Genomic DNA, 21,312 nt, shown 5'->3' on the forward strand with positions numbered 1-21,312 from the left:
CTAGCAAACATGCATGGTCGTCTCCCCTTTTTCACGCTGACGCCCACGCGCTACAACGCCCTTCGCCAGTAGCCTCCACGCGCTGCATCTCCCCTTCCCCGGCAGCCTCCATGCGCCGCATCTCCCCTTCGCCGTCAGCCTCCACACGCTGCATCTCCCTTTCACCGGTAGCTTCCATGTGCCACAGCTTCCCACGATCGCCACCGGCCCTTTCGAGCGTCAAGAGCGCAACCTTCCCTTGGCCCGCTCGCTGCCACCCTCGCCAAGCAGCGCCGCCCCCTTTTTTTTTCTTCCTCGCGTTGCTTTGGCTACCGACGCTAGCAGGCCTCTCAGCCTCACTATGGGTCGAGTCGTTGCCATACACGAGGTCTCCCTCTCCATTGGTGCACCGACGTCCATAGCCGCTTCATGTGGTCGCCACCTTCAGGGTCGTCAGCATCCAAGCACTGCCTTCTCCTCCCTCGCATAGCCTCAACGATGACGACCCACCGCCTCTCTTGCCGCCTCATCGTAGGCCACCTCTGGTCATCCACATTGTATACACCATCGGGCCCGTGAGCCCTCGCTGTCATTGAGCTCCGATCAGACTGCCGTTGTATTTCATCCATCGAGCCATTGTTGTATTTCGACCTTCGAGCCGCGATTGTATTTCAGACTATGTGCTTTGTATCTAGCCTTCTTGTTGTTATTATTTCCTGGCCTACGTGTCGATGTCCTTTCTCGGTCTGCGCATCGATATCCTATCCCGGCCTGCGTGTCGATGTCTTATCCTGATTCTCGGCCTACGTGTCGAGGTCGCATCTAGTTTCGTGTCGCCACTTCCGGCTCTGTGACGCGTCCGGCTCCGCTTCATCAGATCCAGCTCTTCATCCGACCTAGAGTCATCTACTCTTCTGGGTCACAACAACTCGAGCAGCGCTCCATCCGAGGGCGTCCCCTGGGCCAGGGTACGTTTTCCGTTCATATTTTATATGCATTACATTATTTTATGGCTTAGTCTGTTACTTATATATTCGTTGGATCTGCCTCGAGCATCGGGGTACCAAAGACCGGGGCGACCCGGTCATTGGCTGCAGCTAGCGTTAACCAGAGGACTTATGAAGACTTGGTCAACACAGAAGCCATCTCAGCACCCCCCCCCTTTGGGACACCGCGACTCGGTCAACATTCCATCCACGTCATCATTCCGGCAGTTCCATATTCTTAGTTTCCAGACAGGATCAAATTTGGCACCGTCTGTGGGAACTCTCGCCTGATCTGGATCGTGAAGATGGATGACGCCGGAGAACTATATCATTATCATGACCCCGTTGGATTTCGATTCCCCTCACTCCACGAGTATTCGGGAGTAGAGGCACCGAGTCAAATCCGCGGTTGGTCAACAGGTCAGTTTTTCCATTATATGTTCTCTTTCAGTCGTAAGATTTAGTGCAACCCCGCAATCAGGCATTGAAGGTACAACTCCTCGAGCAGGGACTAGCAGTACATCTCCCTGATCAAGGTCCTGAGACTTAGCTCTCTGATCATAGGCTAACAGTCGAACGTCGACTTTAAATTTAAAATAGCCGAACGTCAACTTTAAAACTTAAAATAGCCAACGACTTTAAACTTCAGCATAAACAGTCGAGCAGCGACTATAAACTTTCGAGCGTGCTTCCTCCGCTCATCACTAGTCGATCGAGGACCTTAAGGAGTGACCGGCCTGGCTTTCTTAAGGGGAACCGGAGACTTTAAACCCCTAACAATCGAGCAGCGACTATAAACTTTCGAGCGTGCTTTCTCCACTCATCAATAGTCGATCGGGGACCTTAAGGAGTGACCGGCCTGGCTTCCTTAAGGGGAACCGGAGACTTTAAACCCTTAACAGTCTAGCAGCGACTATAAACTTTCGAGCGTGCTTCCTTCACTCATCACTAGTCGATCAGGGACCTTAAGGAGTGATCGGCCTGACTTCCTTAAGGGGAATCGGAGACTTTAAACCCCTAACAGTTGAGCAGCGACTATAAACTTTCGAGTGTGCTTCCTCCGCTCAGCATCTAGTCGATCGTGGACCTTAAGGAGTAACCGACCTGGCTTCCTTAAGGGGAACCGAAGACTTTAAATGTAACGCCCGAAAATTCTCAAAACTATTTTAGAAATATTCTACAATTATTCTGGAATTTTTAGATATTTTTCCGAAATTTTTAGAGTAGCAGAAGTAGCAAAAATAAATAGAAAACGAAAACGGCCTAAGCGGGGATTGAACCTGAGACCTATGTGTTGGTGCGGTTAGCACTAACGGTCTAACTCAGGTTTTGATGAATGACAAATCAGGTTAAGTTAGGTTTGTTGTTGTCTGACACTTTTATCAAGTGTGCAGGAAAAGTCCAGCTAGGTCGACGGGCTGACCGGATAGCTGGCGAGAAGTCCAAGCGGGTCGACGGGCTGACCGGACGCTTGGCAAGAAGTCCAGTTAGGTCGACGAGCTGACCGGATGGCGAGAAGTCCAAGCGGGTCGACGGGCTGACCGGACGCTTGGCGAGAAGTCCAGACGGTCGACGGGCTGACCGGACGTCTGGCGGTAAGTGAGGTAAGTCACTGGAAGGGAGTGATTGTGAGGACGCGTTCCCGGAAGGGACATTAGCGTCGATCCGGCTTAGATCTATTTCGGATGTCTAAGTCGAGATCGTGACTAGATTCCGCTCCGAAAGACGGAATCTAAGTCATACTCTTTCTTATCCATCTATTGAACTTTAATCTGCTAATAATCTGCTTTTACAGGATACATATTTGCCTCGGACTAACCCCGCTTTGCAGGGAAAAAGGAGCTGAACAGGTGGTCCGGGCACCGAGGATCCGGCCGGAGGTCCGCGCGCCTGAAGGGATCCGAGCGCCCGAAGGCAATTTCATCCAGCGAGTCGTCGCCACGTGGAGCATCATGGTTCGTGCAATACGCTTCGCGCCAGGCGCCTGAAGGGATCCAGCGGGGACAAGATATAAAAGATGCCCGGTAGGAGCTTCAACAACATCAAGTCTGCACTGAAAACTTACGCTTGCTCTGCTGCTCTACGCTCCTGCGACGCCACGAGGCTATTCCGACAAAGCGCTTAGTCTAACTCTTCTTCTCTTGTCGGTATTTTATTTCTGTCAATTCTTGTACTTATTTGTAATCTTCATTCGAATTGATAGTGATTGCCCAACGAAAGTACTCACGAGTACGGGCCTTCGAGTAGGAGTAAACCAGGCTCGAACGAAGTAAAAACACCGTGTCTATTTTAGTTTTCCGCTGCGTTTTACTCATCTTTATCGAATCGATATTCACCCCCTCTATCGAATCCAACGGTCTTACAAGTGGTATCGTCATTTAATTTGGTTCATCCATATGAAGAAAAAAATTTTTAATTCCAAACTGATATTATTATCTTTTGGAAGATTTTTTCGTTGCATTTAAAATCTAAATTGGTACAACACCAACTTAGAGCTTCTATTTTTTCCCGATCTGCTAATCCAAGACGAAGTCTTGGGATTTTCTTTTCGAGTTAATTTAGTGTGTGCAGGATAAGATGTCTCAACAAGAAGGCTTCAGCACAAGACGTCCTCCTCTATTCAACGGGGATGATTTTTCGTACTGGAAGAGGAGAATGGAGGTCTACATGAAGACAGACTACGACCAATGGATGAGCGTCACAAGGGCTTACAAAATTCCAGTAGACAACTCCAGGAACATACTAGACCCTGAAGACTGGACAAATGATATAAAGAAAAAGGCATCAATTGAAAACAAAGCCATCAATACTCTACACTGCGGACTAACACGAGAAGAACTGAACCGAGTCGGACCGCATCAAAACGCTAAGGAGCTTTGGGATAAACTGATCGAGCTGCACGAAGGAACAAGCGATGCGAAGGTAACAAAAGAGATTTGCTGTTAAATAAAATTTTTAATATAAAATGCAGGAAGGAGAAACAAGTCAACTCCACGCGAGGATCAAAGATATCCTCAACGGTCTCCACGCGATAGGCCACCAAATGGAGAACCGAGACTTAATAAGGTACGCGTTAAATGCTTTTCCACGAAATAATTTGTGGGCATCAATTGTAGATGCCTACAAAATTTCAAAAATTTATCTAAATTAAAATTGGATGAACTCTTACGTGAATTAGAACTCCATGAGCAAACTAACGCCGGGGTCGAGAAAGGTGTAGCTTTATTTGCAGGTTCCTCTAAAGAAAAGAAGAACAAACCCGAATCGAAGAAGATTCTCAAGACGAAGAACACCTGGTGAACCTGGTAAGGAAAATGTTCACCAGGAAAAAGAGAAGCTTCAGCAAACAGGATCTTCGAAGATCATTCGCCAACCGACTCAAGAAATGTCACATGTTTCGGATGTAACAAAAAGGGCACTACAAGAACAAATGCCCAAGATTGAAACTTGACAAACCAAAGTCAACAAAGAAGAAAGCCCTCAAAGCAACATGGGACGATTCCTCCTCAGACGAATCGGAGAGAGAAAGGAAAAGCACCAAAGTCACCTCGCGCTGATGGCTCATGGGTCGAAACGAAGACGAATCGGAGGAATCGAAGACGGTCCGAACCGAATCAAGCCACGAGTCCGCACTCGTTTCCGAAGGTTCCGGAGAGGTATACCTAAACTTAAATCGTAAATTCTTTAGAATTATCTCGTGTTTAAATAAAAAAGTAGTTAAGTTGGAAAATGAAAATAAATCGCTTCTTGAGGAAAATCAAAACCTCAAGGAACAATTAAAAAATTCGAATCCAACTCAAGATCGAACACTTGAGGAGGAGAATTTATCATTAAAAAATGAAATTAATAAGTTAAAAGAATTGTTGGAAAAATTCACAACAAGATCTAAAAATTTAGATTTAATTCTAAATAACCAAAAGGCATGCTATAATAAAACCGGACTTGGATATAAGTCAAACTCAAACAAAACCTTTAAATCATTAATAACCCAACACAAAGCAACTAAACAAGCTTGGGTCCCGAAAGCGTGCTTAACCACGCAAGTAAGACTTAATCAATTCTATATACCTAAAGATAAAATACATTATATAAACTTGAATAAATCAGATCAAAAACTAAAATATAAATTTAACTTAAAATCAAAATTCAAAACTCAACAAAATTTAGATTATCACCAAGTTGATTATAACTATAAAATTAATCGACACAAACCCAAAAGCTAAATTAATGGCCAACAATTCAGGGGGAGGCTCCAGAATAGCTGTCACCTCCAAAACTAACATACCCGATAGGGTAACCAAAACAAACTAACCCGGCAGGGTAATTAGGATTAGTAAAAGAGACCAAGTTTAACTTGACTCATGGTAATCGGTGAAGTTTTTGGATGATAGTACGTTAGGAAGCTTGGGCATCGCATGTCTAGAAAGATATGACTCGATCTGCATTTGGCCAAGTGGAACCGAGCTACCCTTAAACGAATCCTAACCAGTTAGACCAAGATTTAGTACTAAGTTCCGTGGATAGGACTATTCGGAAAACTTCGAAAGGTTGGTTACTTCTAATGATGTCCATGAGACTCACCAAGCTTAGAAGTTTATCCGAAGAATGCCTATTTGTGGAAACCAAAGCTAAGTCTGAATCTAACACTAGTTAAACCAAAACTCTATAATCAAACCAATTTCATCTCACAAAACCATAGGTTTCCCTGATTGATAATATAGTTCGGGTGAGATGAATAAGGCTTTAAAAATTAATTTCAAAATTTTAACTTAAAAATTATTTTTAAAATTTTAACTTAAAAACTTTAATTTTAACTTAAAAATTATTTTCAAAATTTTAACTTAAAAACTTTAATTTTAAACTTAAAAATCATTTTCAAAATTTTAACTTAAAAATTATTTTCAAAATTTAAACTTAAAAATTTTAACTTAAAAATTTCAATTTTAAACTTAAAAATCATTTTCAAAATTTTAACTTAAAAAATTTCAATTTTAAACTTAAAAATCATTTTCAAAATTTTAACTTAAAAATTTCAATTTTAAACTTAAAAATCATTTTCAAAATTTTAACTTAAAAATTTCAACTTTAAACTTAAAAATTTCAATTTTAAACTTAAAAATCATTTTCAAAATTTTAACTTAAAAATTTCAATTTTAAACTTAAAAATCATTTTCAAAATTTTAACTTAAAAATTTCAATTTTAAACTTAAAATCATTTTCAAAATTTTAACTTAAAAATTTCTTAAACTTTAAACTTAAAATCATTTTCAAAATTTTTAAAATTTCAATTAAACTTAATTTTAAAATTTTAACTTAAAATTTTTTAAACTTAAAATCATTTTCAAAATTTTAACTTAAAAATTTCAATTTTAAACTTAAAAATCATTTTCAAAATTTTAACCATTTTAACTTAAAAATTTCAATTTTAAACTTAAAAATTTTTTTCAAAATTTTAACTTAAAAATTTCAATTTAAACTTAAAATCATTTTCAAAATTTTAATTTAACTTAAAATTTCAAAATTTTAACTTAAAACTTAAAATCATTTTCAAAATTTTAACTTAAAATTTCAATTTTAAAATAAAATCTTTTCAAAATTTTAACTTAAAAATTTCAAATTTAAACTTAAAATCATTTTCAAAATTTTAACTTAAAAATTTCAATTTTAAACTTAAAATAATTTCAAAATTTTAACTTAATTTTAAACTTAAAATTAATTTCAAAACTTTAATAATTTAAACTTAAAATTAATTTCAAAATTATAAACTTAAAAATTATTTCAAAAATTAATTTAAATTTTAATTTTAAACTTAAAATTTTCAAAATTTTAATTGTAAACTTAAAACTATTTTCAAAACTTTAATCTCAATTAAAAAAATCAAAAACCAGGGCCTGGTACAGTATTCTCGTCGGGCGCCAGGGGTTCAGGCGCCTCTCTAAAGAACCCCGGCCGGAAGGGTCCGGCCGAGTGCCTATAAATAAGGGGCGCCCCCAACCTCTGCCCCACTCATTCTCACTTTTGCCAAGGTTCACTTTGAACCTCAGTGCGAAAGTACTCTAAATTAAAATTTTCGTGCGGTGAAGACGCTGTTGCGATTCAACCGAGGTCGTCAAATCTATATTTTTTCGATGGCTCCTCGGTAAAATATTCTTCCCCTCTCTAAAATAATTTTTTTTGTTGTTGTCTTCTAAATTTTTTTTATTATTTATATACAGTAAGAAACGAACAAATACTGGTGCTGGGATTTATCTAGTGACATTTCAAACTTACATTGAATATGTTCTATCTCAATAGCCTAGGAAATTTCAAAAATCCTTTCAAAAATGATTTTATCAACTTATAGGCTAAACTTTTTTGTTTTCAAAATTCTCATTCTCAGACTTTCAAAAACAGTTTTTGCCTTAGACTAAGTTTACCTCCTTAGAAAGCATGTACCCATAGGACTAGTTTTTGAGCATCTAACCAACACCCTAGGGTTACCTTGCTTGTGTTTGACAAACATAGAAAGGGGTGAGATGCATAGGCCAACTGTCTAGACCTAAGATACTTATTTCAGTGCATCAGCATAAGTCTGGACGTTAAATACAAATCAGATATTAATCAGATTAAAGTTCATCAGTCAAGTCAAACACTGACTGATTATAATTAACTTAATCTGACTAACCTAATGAACGCTACTATCTTCTGATAGTTAGTTAGTACCTAATTGGTTAGACAGCTGGTTAGAGATAGGTATCAAATTCAGGGGGAGAAATATAACTATTTAGTTTGCCAAATTGAATTTTAAACTTAATTTTGAAAATCGAAGTTTAAAAACAACTTGTTTAAAAACTGACTTTTTCAAGTATGTTAAACCGCTTTTGAATCTAATACTTTTCTGAAAACTTGATTTTGGAGAACAAATTTTATAAACACATTCTAAAAATATGGTCTTACTTTTACCAAACTCCTTTGAAAACTAAAAGTAAAGATTTAAACTTAATTTCACTTTGAAAATTGTCCTGAGTCTAGTTCTTAAAAATTTGATTTTACTCAATTTTGACAATTTGATTTGAAGGATAAATCTTACAAAATTTAGTTTACAAACTAAGTTTTCAAACTAAAACTAAAAGCTAATGCTTTAAACAAGTTTTTAAACTTTAGACTCCCCCAAGTCAATTTGATCTTTTCTTGGATTTAAAAACTCAGTTATTTTCCAAAGTCTTATTGTTTTCAGTAATTCTCACTATGTTTGTTTACCCTCGTTTTTTGATGTATGCCAAAGGGGGAGGGTTAGGTTGGTTAAGTTAGAGCAACTTAATGCAAACTTGAAAAACTAACTTAATAATCATGCTTGATTCTTGCATATTTTTTTCACTAACTTAACCAGGTTGTCATTCCATCAAAAAGGGGGAGATTGTTGGTGCGGTTAGCACTAACGGTCTAACTCAGGTTTTGATGAATGACAAATAAAGTTAGGTTTGTTGTTGTCCGACACTTTTATCAAGTGTGCAGAAAAGTCCACCTAGGTCGACGGGCTGACCGGATAGCTGGCGAGAAGTCCAAGCGGGTCGACGGGCCGACCGGACGCTAAAGAAGTCCATTAGGGTCGTCGACGGTGACCGGATAGTCGGCGAGAAGTCCAAGCGGGTCGACGGGCCGGCCGGACGCCATGAGAAGTCCGCACGAATCGCTGGCCGGACGTCGCGCGTGTAAGTGAGGTAAGTCACCGAAGGGAGGACCGTGAGGAGGCGTCCGGAAGGGACATTAGGCGTCGATCCGGCTTAGATCCATTTCGGATGTCTAAGTCGAGATCGTGACTAGATCTCGTCCGAAAGACGAATCTAAGTCATACTCTTTCTTATCCATCTATTGAACTTTAATCGTGCTAATAATATGTTTTGCAGATACATATTTGCCTCGGACTAACCTGCTTTGCGTGAAAAAGGAGCTCGAAAGGTGGTCCGGCACGAGGATCCGGCGCTGAATCCCGGCCGGAAGGGATCCGCTAAGGCAAATTTCATCTAGCCGAGTCGTCGCCACGTGGAGCATCATGGTTCGTGCAGCTACGTCACGTTCCAGCGCCCGGGACAGCATATAAAAGAAGCCCGGTAGGAGCTTCAACAACATCAAGTCTGGACTACCTGGTGCTTGACTGCTCTACGCTCCTGCGACGCCACGAGGCTATTCCGACAAAGCGCTTTCTTAAAGTCTAACTCTTCTTCTCTTGTCGGTATTTTATTTCTGTCAATTCTTGTACTTATTTGTAATCTTCATTCGAATTGATAGTGATTGCCCAACGAAAGTACTCACGGAGTACGGGCCTTCGAGTAGGAGTCGTCACAGGCTTCGAACGAAGTAAAAAACACCTGTGTCTATTTTAGTTTTCCGCTGCGTTTTTACTCATCTTTATCGAATCGATATTCACCCCCCCCCCCCTCTATCGAATCCAACGGTCTTACACTATGGCTTAGGGATAATGCTAGTAACCAGTTGAACCCAGCAGGACCGTGCTGAAAGGAAAGGGAGGCAATTAAATTTATATTAGAGTTGGGCTGAAATTACCCACTTAATATAAATAGAGAAAAATAATTAGGTGAAGAGTTATTTTGGGTTTTAACGTGATCTCTTCTCCTCACCCTAGCCTCACGCCGAACCCTTTCTCTCTTCCTTCTCTCGGCGCCAACCACCAGCACACTTAGGGTTTCATCCCTAGGGTCCCAAGGGTACTTTCCGGCGACGACTTCGACACGAGGACGCTCCCCTCCATGAGAGGAACGCTTAGACGCGAGAAGATCGTCAAAAGGATCGTCTCCTCCGGAAACCTAGCGATTAGAATCGTAAGAAATTATGAATAGGAGTTAAGAAACCCCTCACCTGCAGTATAAGTAGCTTCCGTTTGGTTTTCTATGCATTAGTTTAGTTATATGCAGATTTTTCGACATATAGGGTGCATTTAACCCTCCTCGCAGGTTTAGGGATTTAGTGAGTACCTTTAGATGGGCCGGACACGTCTTTCCCCCTTCAGTTGGAGGTTTAGATGTTGTTGGGTGCCTAAAGGTAGTCTCCCTAATAGAGAGGGGAGTTAAAGCACACTAGGTGTTCGATAAAATAGCTAGTTAAGTAAAAATGTAAATTAGGCATTTTAACAGCTCAGTTGAATGCATTAGAAGCATCTAAATCAGTAAATCAGTTTATTCTAGCTTATATGGGACTACGGTCCAATGGGTGGGCTCCCACAGTCGCCTCTGGGTTCAAACAACCTAGCTCTAGGTTCAGATAACCTAGAAATAGCGAGAACAGCCAAAAATACAGCTATATCAGTATTTTACTTTTCAGTGGCACTGTACAGGATTAGATATCCATTGGGCTGGACTCCCACAGTCGGTACCTAGGTTCAGATAACCTAGTAATCTTTCTAAATTCGGGACTTGCAAACCCGGGTCTAGTTAGGGATGCGCGCACAGCAAGTACAGTTGCCAGGCCCAAGCAGCAGCATGATTATTATTTTGAACTATTATGTATATAGTTTTCAAAACCTCCCAATCAGTTATGTGAATATGGTTTAAAATCAAAAATTAGCTCAGTTCAGCTTAGTTCATGTTTTTAGCTCAATTTCTTCCTATGATGTTATATGGTAGCCCTATGTTTCAGTTTTTGGTTATACATGCTGTAGATGTTAGTATGCCATGACTAGCTTGCTTCTATGTATGTACGCCATGCCATGTTTGACATGTTCAGCATATGTTTTAAATAGCATGTTTTAAAAACATTATTAGCACCGTATGCATGTTTTTGTGAGGTAGATGGTTTCTTACTAAGCTTTAAGCTTACAGATTCTACTTTCCTTATACTGCAGATAAAGGTAAAGGAAAGATGGACTAGCAGAGGAAGCTGAAGGGCAATGCAGAGATGATGTGTGTGGCAGGAACTTGGAATAAAAGATTCTTAGGGGATTTAGCAAATTCCAACAATTGAACTCTCAGTATTTCTATTTCCATGCACTTTTAATTTGTTAAATGCCACGAACTAGTAAACCCTGTTTTATTTCAAGTTTAGAATGATAGCTTTATGTTTTTAGGGTATGTTCTGTGTATAGCATGAGTGAAATGTGAGATTTTGGCACGCACAAGTGCTAAAATCAGGGGTTCTGATTCGAAATCAGAAACCCAGATCGGTCTACAGACCGATCAGAGATGGGCTGTGCCACTGGATCGGTCAGCTGACCGATCCAGTCGCGAACAGAGAGTTGGCCTCTGTTATGGATCGGTCAGCCGACTGATCCATATGCGAACAGCGAGCACAGAAGCTCACTGATCGGTCAGCCGACCGATCAGTGAGACACTGGATCGGTCAAGCCGACCGATCAGGGTGCTCCTGGATCGGTCGGTAGACCGATCCAGCCGCATACAGAAGCGTTGTAGCCTATGGATCGGTCAGCCGACCGATCCAGAGTTTCCCTCCGTGCCAGTATCAAGCTGGATCGATCACTGGATCGATCCAACAGCCCCAATCGATCCACGGATCGATTAAAATGCCTGATTATAGCTAGTAGGACATCTGAGAGGCATAGATTGTCTTCCCTAGCATTTGTACAACTCCTAGGTACACCTAGATTATTAAGATCAGAGTTTACAGTAATCAGTTTAGCAAAATTTTAATAGATCCAGATTTTCGCAATAGTAGTTTAGAACAGCATAACGTAACGGTCCGGCCTCGCAGCCTAGTCAGTAGGAGGCGGGTCGTTACAGAGTGGTATCAGAGTAGTGTTCCATACTTCCTACACACATATCAGCATTGAACTTGCAACTTCCAAGTAAGAATACCTCTGCTTTAATTATGTTTCTTGCTTTCTTGTTATAGTTCATGGTTATAGATAACTGATGCATGTTAGTATGTGATAGTAGATAACATGATAGCAATAGTTATACAATTATAATTGTATTAGTTATGCATGTCCTGTCCTCCATGTCTTTAGAAATGGCACGAGGACGCCCAGCTAGAAGGACACCACCATCGAGCCCCAAGATGAGGCAGTTCGCTGCCTCCCAGACCTTACAAGATTAGTGGCTCGATTCAGAAGAGCGGCTAGTCAGCGACAGAAATAGCCACCTTAAAGGCTAGTCGCAGAACACTCCCAGTCACCCCGGAGCCTAACTTAGCGACACCGGTGGTCTTAGAGGTTCCACCACCCACCTCTACACTAGTAGCCCCAGCAGAGGCAAGGAGAGAAGCCTATCCGATCCAGGCGGAGAGTCAAGCCGAGAACTTCGTGCACTAGTGAACCATGGGATGCACAAGCCTCGGTTCAAAACACCGAGAGTACGATGGAGCCTGACCGCCGTAACACGAGAAGGTGAAGTGTGCCTCCTTCACCTGAGGGGATGCACGCATGTGGTGGGAGAGAATCGCAGCGGCGCCCAAAGGAACCGGATGTTGTGGGGCGACTTGAGAAGGAGTTCTTTGAGGAATTCTTTCACATGCGGGTCACGAACCGCCACTACGACGAGTTCACAGAGTTTCGTCAAGGCAACCTTTCAGTGGAGGAAGCCGTGAAGAAATTCAACAGGTTGGCTCATTTATGCCCAGAACTAGTCAGCACAGAAAAAGAACGAGTCCGGTTGATGCTCAAGATGCTGAGGCCGGAGATAGCAATGAACGTGCCTGGCGGCATCCACAGGCCGCAAACCACCGAAGAACTAGTCAGCAGCGCCTTGACCACTGAGCACTACCAGAATAGTATCAAACAGCAGAAGCAAATCCTCTCAGAACCTAAGGGTCAAGGAGGCTCAGGTACCCAGAAACAGCAGGGCCACAGCTCTCATGGCTCTAACTGGAAAGGGAACTCCAGCAACAAGCGCAAACCAGGGAGTTACCCAAAAGGAGGACCAGCCAGCAAGCAGCCCAGTTATCCAAAGTGTGCTACTTATGGGAAATTCCATCCTGGAGTTTGTCGTAAGGGCACATGAGGATGCTTTGAATGTGGACAAGAAGGGCACATGGCTAAGCAGTGCCCAAACAAGACCAGTCTTCCTCAGCCGCAGCCGATTCAGTATGGAGGCCAGCTAGCTCAGTTACATCAGATGCAGGCCACTTTAGATGGTCCACACATCAGCCAGGGCAGATTAGAAGCCCCTCCAGCTATGACCAATGCGAGGATCTACTCACTCACCAGAGAGGACGTAGCAAATGCTTCGACAGTTGTTACAGGTCAGATTAGTATTTTTCAGCAAATAGCAACTGTCTTATTCGATACGGGGGCAACTCATTCTTATATAGCCAGGGCATTCGCAAACAAGTTAGCAATACCTCCAGAGGTACTCAGTAGTCAGTTTCTAACGGCATTACCTTCGGGAGAAATAATGGCATCTACGCACTGGCTCAGAGCAGTATCAGTTATTATAGCAGACAGAGAACTCTTTTGTGATCTGATAGTGCTAAATATGACTGACTACGATGTCATCTTTGGAATGGACTTCCTGATCAGATACGGTGCTTCCATAGAGTGCCGTAAACAGAAAGTCATATTCCAACCCAAAGCAGAAGCACAGTTTGAATACATCGGAGAACCAAGAAGAAAGGCTAAGAAGTTTCTCTCAGCTCTGAAGGCACAGAGGTTGATGGATTCAGGATGTACGGGGTTCTTAGCACACGTAGTTGGTACCAGTCAGGACAAGGACCAACAGCTAGCAGAGGTCCGAGTCGTATGTGACTACCCAGCAGTCTTCCCTGAAGAGTTACCAGGCCTAGCACCAGACAGGGAGATCGAATTTGAGATAGAGCTCATTCCCGGTACAAATCCTATTTCCAAAGCACCTTACCGCATGGCTCCAGCAGAACTGAAGGAACTTCATGAGCAATTACAGGAGCTACTTGACAAAGGCTTCATATGCCCTAGTCACTCACCATGGGGAGCACCGGTATTGTTCGTGAAGAAGAAGGACGGGAGCATGCGCCTGTGTATAGACTACCGGGCACTGAACCAAGTCACAATCAAGAACAGGTATCCCCTTCCCAGAATTGATGACCTGTTCGATCAGCTAAAGGGAGCAGCAGTGTTCTCTAAGATAGACCTCAGATCAGGTTATCATCAGGTGAAGGTTAAAGAAGGGGATATACCCAAGACAGCATTCAGGACCAGATACGGACATTATGAGTTCGTAGTCATGCCCTTTGGCGTGACAAATGCTCCAGCTACTTTCATGGACCTCATGAATAGGGTATTCAGAGAATACTTAGATAAGTTCGTTATCGTGTTCATCGATGACATTCTTATCTATTCGGGAACTCTGGAAGAACACGCAGAGCATCTGAGAATAGTACTGCAGACCCTCCAGCAGAACTAGTTGTACGCCAAGTTCACAAAATGTGAATTTTGGTTAGATCAGGTGTCCTTCCTGGGTCACATCATCTCAAAGGATGGTATCATGGTAGACCCCAGTAAGATAGAAGCTGTGAGCAACTGAAAAAGACCCAAGAACGCCAATGAGATCAGAAGCTTTCTAGGATTAGCAGGCTATTACAGAAAATTCGTAGAGGACTTCTCCAGGATAGCCTCCCCACTGACAGCTCTTACCAGAAAGAACAGAAAATTTCAGTGGACAGAGGACTGCGAGAACAGTTTCAACGAGCTGAAAAGGAGATTGACCAGTGCACCTATTCTGACTCTACCAGAAAATACAGACAGCTTTGATATATATAGTGATGCCTCTAAATTGGAATTAGGAGCAGTACTGATGCAAAATGGCAAGGTGATAGCCTATGCCTCCAGACAACTCAAGGATTATGAGAAGAACTATCCTACTCATGACCTTGAGCTTGCAGCAGTGGTGTTCGCTCTCAAAATTTGGAGACATTACTTGTATGGAGCTCAGTACAGAGTGTATACAGATCATCAGAGTCTGAAGTACTTCTTCACTCAGAAGGATCTGAATATGGGACAGCGCAGATGGCTAGAACTGGTCAAAGACTACAACATAGATATCCTCTACCACCCAGGGAAAGCAAATAGGGTAGCAGATGCGCTTAGCAGAAAGTCCAGCGCTACCCTATTATCTCTAGCAGCCATGTCACCACCCCTACAGAAAGAGATCACAGATTTCGGTCTCGAACTCATAGTTGGACAGCTCTCTACTATGACCTTAGAGTCGACCTTGCTTGGTGACATCCAGACAGCTCAGGAACAGGATCCTGAAATTCAGAAAATCAAGCAAGGATTAGCAGAAACAGAAAGTGGAGAGTTTAGAGTGTCAAATAGCGGGATGTTGTATTTTGGCGACAGATTATGTGTTCCAGATCAAGAGGAACTACAGAGGAAAATCCTAGACGAGGCTCACAAGACTCCCTACGCGATGCATCCTGGCTCCACCAAAATGTATCAGGACTTGAAGAAACGTTTTTGGTGGCCTGGGATGAAGAGAGACATCGCTCGATATGTCAGCACCTGCCTAACCTGTCAGAGGGTTAAGGCAGAACACCAGAGACCAAGAGGAGTTTTGCAGCCTATTCAGATACCAGAATGGAAGTGGGAAGACATTTCTATGGATTTTATAGTGGGATTACCCAGAACCACGAATGGTTTTGATACCATCTGGGTAATAGTCGACAGATTGACTAAATCAGCCCACTTCTTAGCTATCAGGATATCCTACTCCATGGAACAGCTAGCTCAGTTGTATCTCAAGGAGATCGTTAGATTACATGGAGTCCCATGAACCATTATTTCAGACAGAGACAGTAGGTTCACATCACACTTCTGGGAGTGTGTACAGTCAGCTTTGGGCACGAAGTTAAAGTTTAGCACAGCTTTCCATCCTCAGACAGATGGACAGACGGAGCGAGTAAATCAGGTACTCGAAGATATGCTCCGAGCATGTGCCCTAGATTTCAAAGGAAGTTGGTGCAAATATCTGAGTCTAGCAGAATTTGCATACAACAACAGCTATCAGGCCACTATCGGTATGACACCTTACGAGGCTCTCTATGGGCGGAGGTGTAGATCTCCAATCTGCTGGTATGAGAGTGGTGAACAGAAAGAACTAGAGCTTCAGACAGATCTAGTAGCAGATACCACAGCAGCTATACAGCAGATCCGCCAGAGGATAGAGACAGCTCAGAGCCGCCAGAAGAGCTTACGGCGCAGACCCTTAGAGTTTTCATTGGGGATTCAGTTCCTCGAGTAGCTCCCATGAAGGGAGTAATGCATTTTGGGAAGAAGGCAAGCTAAGTCCCAGATATGTGGGACCATACCTTATCGCGAAGAGTGGGCAAGGTAGCATATGAGCTAGAGCTACCCAGAAATGTCACCGTCCAACGATTTCATGTCTCTATGTCAAGAAGCATACCCCGGATGCCACCCAGTGATTGAGCCCCAGTCGGTCAAGTCCGCAAGACCTCAGCTATGACAGTTGGCCTATTCGGATAATAGACCAAGCGGTTAAGAAATTATGAACAAGGAAGTACCATTAGTCAAAGTTATTTGGCACATCACCGCAGAAGAGGCAACTTGGGAGATGGAAGCTAGAAGTACCCAGAATTGTTCTAAGTTCGAGGACGAACTTTTTATAAGGTATGGGGAATTGTAACGCCCGAAAATTCTCAAAACTATTTTAGAAATATTCTACAATTATTCTAGAATTTTTAGATATTTTTCCGGAATTTTTAGAGTAGCAGAAGTAGCAAAAATAAATAGAAAACGAAAACGGCCTAAGCAGGGATTGAACCCGAGACCTAAGGGATAATGCTAGTAACCAGTTGAACCCAGCAGGGCCGTGCTGAAAGGAAAGGGAGGCAATTAAATTTATATTAGAGTTGGGCTGAAATTACCCACTTAATATAAATTTAATAAAATAATTAGGTGAAGAGTTATTTTGGGTTTTAACGTGATCTCTTCTCCTCACCCTAGCCTCACGCCGAACCCTTTCTCTCTTCCTTCTCTCGGCGCCAACCACCAGCACACTTAGGGTTTCATCCCTAGGGTCCCAAGGGTACTTTCCGGCGACAACTTCGACACGAGGACGCTCCCCTCCGTGAGAGGAACGCTTAGACGCGAGAAAATCGTCGAAAGGATCGTCTCCTCCGGAAACCTAGCGATTAGAATCGTAAGAAATTACGAATAGGAGGTAAGAAACCCCTCACCTATAGTATAAGTAGCTTCCGTTTGGTTTTCTATGCATTAGTTTAGTTATATGCAGATTTTTCGACATATAGGGTGCATTTAACCCTCCTCGCAGGTTTAGGGATTTAGTGAGTACCTTTAGATGGGTCGGACACGTCTTTCCCCCTTCAGTTGGAGGTTTAGATGCTGTTGGGTGCCTAAAGGTAGTCTCCCTAATAGAGAGGGGAGTTAAAGCACACTAGGTGTTCGATAAAATAGCTAGTTAAGTAAAAATACAAATTAGGCATTTTAACAGCTCAGTTGAATGCATTAGAAGCATCTAAATCAGTAAATCAGTTTATTCTAGCTTATATGGGACTACGGTCCAATGGGTGGGCTCCCACAGTCGCCTCTGGGTTCAAACAACCTAGCTCTAGGTTCAGATAACCTAGAAATAGCGAGAACAGCCAAAAATACAGCTATATCAGTATTTTACTTTTCAGTGGCACTGTACAGGATTAGATATCCATTGGGCTGGACTCCCACAGTCGGTACCTAGGTTCAGATAACCTAGTAACCTTTCTAAATTCGGGACTTGCAAACCCGGGTCTAGTTAGGGATGCGCGCACAGCAAGTACAGTTGCCGGGCCCAAGCAGCAGCATGATTATTATTTTGAACTATTATGTATATAGTTTTCAAAACCTCCCAATCAGTTATGTGAATATGGTTTAAAATCAAAAATTAGCTCAGTTCAGCTTAGTTCATGTTTTTAGCTCAATTTCTTCCTATGATGTTATATGGTAGCCCTATGTTTCAGTTTTTGGTTATACATGCTGTAGATGTTAGTATGCCATGACTAGCTTGCTTCTATGTATGTACGCCATGCCATGTTTGACATGTTCAGCATATGTTTTAAATAGCATGTTTTAAAAACATTATTAGCACCGTATGCATGTTTTTGTGAGGTAGATGGTTTCTTACTAAGCTTTAAGCTTACAGATTCTACTTTCCTTATACTGCAGATAAAGGTAAAGGAAAGATGGACTAGCAGAGGAAGCTGAAGGGCAATGCAGAGATGATGTGTGTGGCAGGAACTTGGAATAAAAGATTCTTAGGGGATTTAGCAAATTCTAACAATTGAACTCTCAGTATTTCTATTTCCATGCACTTTTAATTTGTTAAATGCCACGAACTAGTAAACCCTGTTTTATTTCAAGTTTAGAATGCTAGCTTTATGTTATTAGGGTATGTTCTGTGTATAGCATGAGTGAAATGTGAGATTTTGGCACGCACAAGTGCTGAAATCAGGGGTTCTTATTCGAAATCAGAAACCCAGATCGGTCTACAGACCGATCAGAGATGGGTTGTGCCACTGGATCGATCAGCTGACCGATCCAGTCACGAACAGAGAGTTGGCCTCTGTTATGGATCGGTCAGCCGACCGATCCATATGCGAACAGCGAGCACAGAAGCTCACTGATCAGTGAGCCACTGGATCGGTCAAGCCGACCGATCAGGGTGCTCCTGGATCGGTCGGTAGACCGATCCAGCCGCATACAAAAGCGTTGTAGCCTATGGATCGGTCAGCCGACCGATCCAGAGTTTCCCTCCGTGCCAGTATCAAGCTGGATCGATCATTGGATCGATCCGACAGCCCCAATCGATCAACGGATCGATTAAAATGCCTGATTATAGCTAGTAGGACATCCGAGAGGCATAGATTGTCTTCCCTAGCATGTGTACAACTCCTAGGTACACCTAGAATATTAAGATCAGAGTTTACAGTAATTAGTTTAGCAAAATTTTAATAGATCCAGATTTCCTCAATAGTAGTTTAGCACAGCATAACGTAACGGTCCGGCCTCGCAGCCTAGTCAGTAGGAGGTGGGTCGTTACATTAAACCCCTAACAGTTAAGCAGCGACTATAAACTTTCGAGCGTACTTCCTCCGCTCATCACTAATCGATCGGGGACCTTAAGGAGTGACTGGCCTGGCTTCCTTAAGGGGAATCGGAGACTTTAAACCCCTAACAGTCGAGCAGTGATTATAATCTTTCGAGCATACTTCCTCCGCTCAACATCTAGTCGATCAGGGACTTTAAGGAGTGACCGACCTGGCTCCCTTAAGGGGAACCGGACACTTTAAATCCCTAACAGTCGTGCAACGACTATAAACTTTCGAGCGTGCTTCCTCCACTCATCACTAGTCGATCAGGGACCTTAAGAAGTGGCCGGCTTGGCTTCCTTAAGGGGAACCGGAGACTTTAAACCCCTAACAGTCGAGCAACGACTATAAACTTTCAAGCGTACTTCCTTGGCTCAGCATCTAGTCGATCGGGGACCTTAAGGAGTGACCGACCTGGCTTCCTTAAGGGGAACCGGAGACTTTAAAACCCCTAACAGTCGAGCAGCGACTATAAACTTTCGAGTGTGCTTCCTTCGCTCATCACTAGTCGATCCGAGACCATAAGGAGTGATCGTCCTGGCTTCCTTAAGGGGTACTGGAGACTTTAAACCCCTAACAGTCGAGCAGCGACTATAAACTTTCGAGCGTGCTTCCTTCGCTCAGCATCTAGTCGATCGGGGACCTTAAAGAGTCACCGACCTAGCTTTCTTAAGAGGAACCGAAGACTTTAAACCCCTAATAGTCGAGCAGCGACTATAAACTTTCGAACGTGCTTCCTCCGCTCATCACCAGTCAATCGGGGATCTTAAGGAATGACCGACCTAGCTTCCTTAACACCCTGTTTGGAAAGACTAGGAATTGAATTCTTAGTGGAATTGGAATTCAATTCCATTGTTTGGTATAAAATTTTGATATGGAATCGCTAAAGAATTGAATTCTAATTCCATGAAATAGTGCAAAAGTAAATCAGACCAAAACCCATCTGATTTGGTAAGGAATTTACCTTGAAAAATTAGAATTACTTAAATGCCCTTTTTAAACCCTCTTTTTTTCTATCGGCTTCTTCCTCTTCTTCTTCGCCCCTGTCGCTCCCTCTTCTTCGTCCCTGTCGCTCACTCGGCAGTTTCGCTCACAATCGCAGTGTCGATTCTTCCATCTGTTCAGCCTTCGCCGCCTCAGCTCTTCGGTACTCGATCTCTTTTCTTTAGCTTAGTTTTCAAAATATCTCTTTTCTTCGCCGCCTCAGCCTGTTACTGTGTTCGATGCCTTTTTTTAGGTTTTACTAATTAATTCGTTCTAAATGCTCATTCTCTGGTCCTAAATTCTCAAAAGATCCTTTTTTTGGTCGCATTATACCAGTTTTCTCGTTGAGAGATGCTCATTTTATGATTATGATCCATTTATTAGTTTTGGTCGCATTATACCAGCTTCAGGTTCTTGAAAGAACCTGAAGCTTACATTCTAAGTTATTCTATGCTTGGAATGGTTAATGACAATTGTGGAAAGTGATCTCCAAGCAAGTAGAGTTGACCCTTCTGGTTGCTATCTCCTTTAGCCTCTCTGCTTTCTCCACCTCTTCTCTTGCTTGCTCCCATACTAGCTTGGCTCGTGCAAACTCTTTCTTTGCTAAGTCCAGCTCCCTCCTTGTTAGCTCCCTTGTTCTCTCAATATAAGACTTCTCAATAGCTACAAGTCGGATCTGCTCAGCAGTATGCTGCCTTAATAATTGTAGTTTTTTGGCATAGCTGTTTGGTTCCTCTTTCACATATGTCCATGGTGTCCTAACACTCATCGATAGATTAAGGTCAGGCAGAGAATGGGTAGTAAGATCACATCCTACCATGGAGATTGGCGATTCAGAAGGAAGAGAGGTTGAGGACTGCACTAGTAGTTGCAGTTCTCTTGGACGATTATCTTCCATGGAAACCTAGAAAGGCAATTCAAGAGAGTTCTGAATTATGGCTAGTCACTAGTTGAACTCTTTATATACTAACTTCCCTACGCCCAACCTTTGTCAGCATCCACCACTCCTGTTAAGGTGTAAATTTTGAATTTGTAAAATTTGGGTGTATTCTTGTCAGTTGCTTTCCCCCCCTGTTTTTACAGCTCAGCAACTATCCTGATGGTTTGCTGTTTGTTAACTACGAAAGTGACTTTGGTGTTTTTTCCTGTTTTTTTCTTATGCTAGCAAGTAAAAGGTCATATTTTTTGGCTATTGATAAATTACTGCTTTGATAGATTGATCTCTCCTTTTTCGAATATACTAATAAAAAAATGTCATTGGCATTTTTTACTTCGAGACTAACAGTAGGAAGATCCTCATTTCAATAATTTTAATTTTGCCACCATTGTTACTAGTCTTAGC

The 21,312-nt window shown here is 42.3% G+C and overlaps 1 pseudogene; it reads right to left on the bottom strand.

Moving 5' to 3' along the window:
• Positions 1-21,312, bottom strand: part of LOC122019036 — a 79,227-nt pseudogene that overhangs the window by 42,244 nt on the left and 15,671 nt on the right.

Source organism: Zingiber officinale, chromosome 9A (assembly GCF_018446385.1).
Source record: "Zingiber officinale cultivar Zhangliang chromosome 9A, Zo_v1.1, whole genome shotgun sequence".
Classification (NCBI taxonomy): domain Eukaryota; kingdom Viridiplantae; phylum Streptophyta; class Magnoliopsida; order Zingiberales; family Zingiberaceae; genus Zingiber; species Zingiber officinale.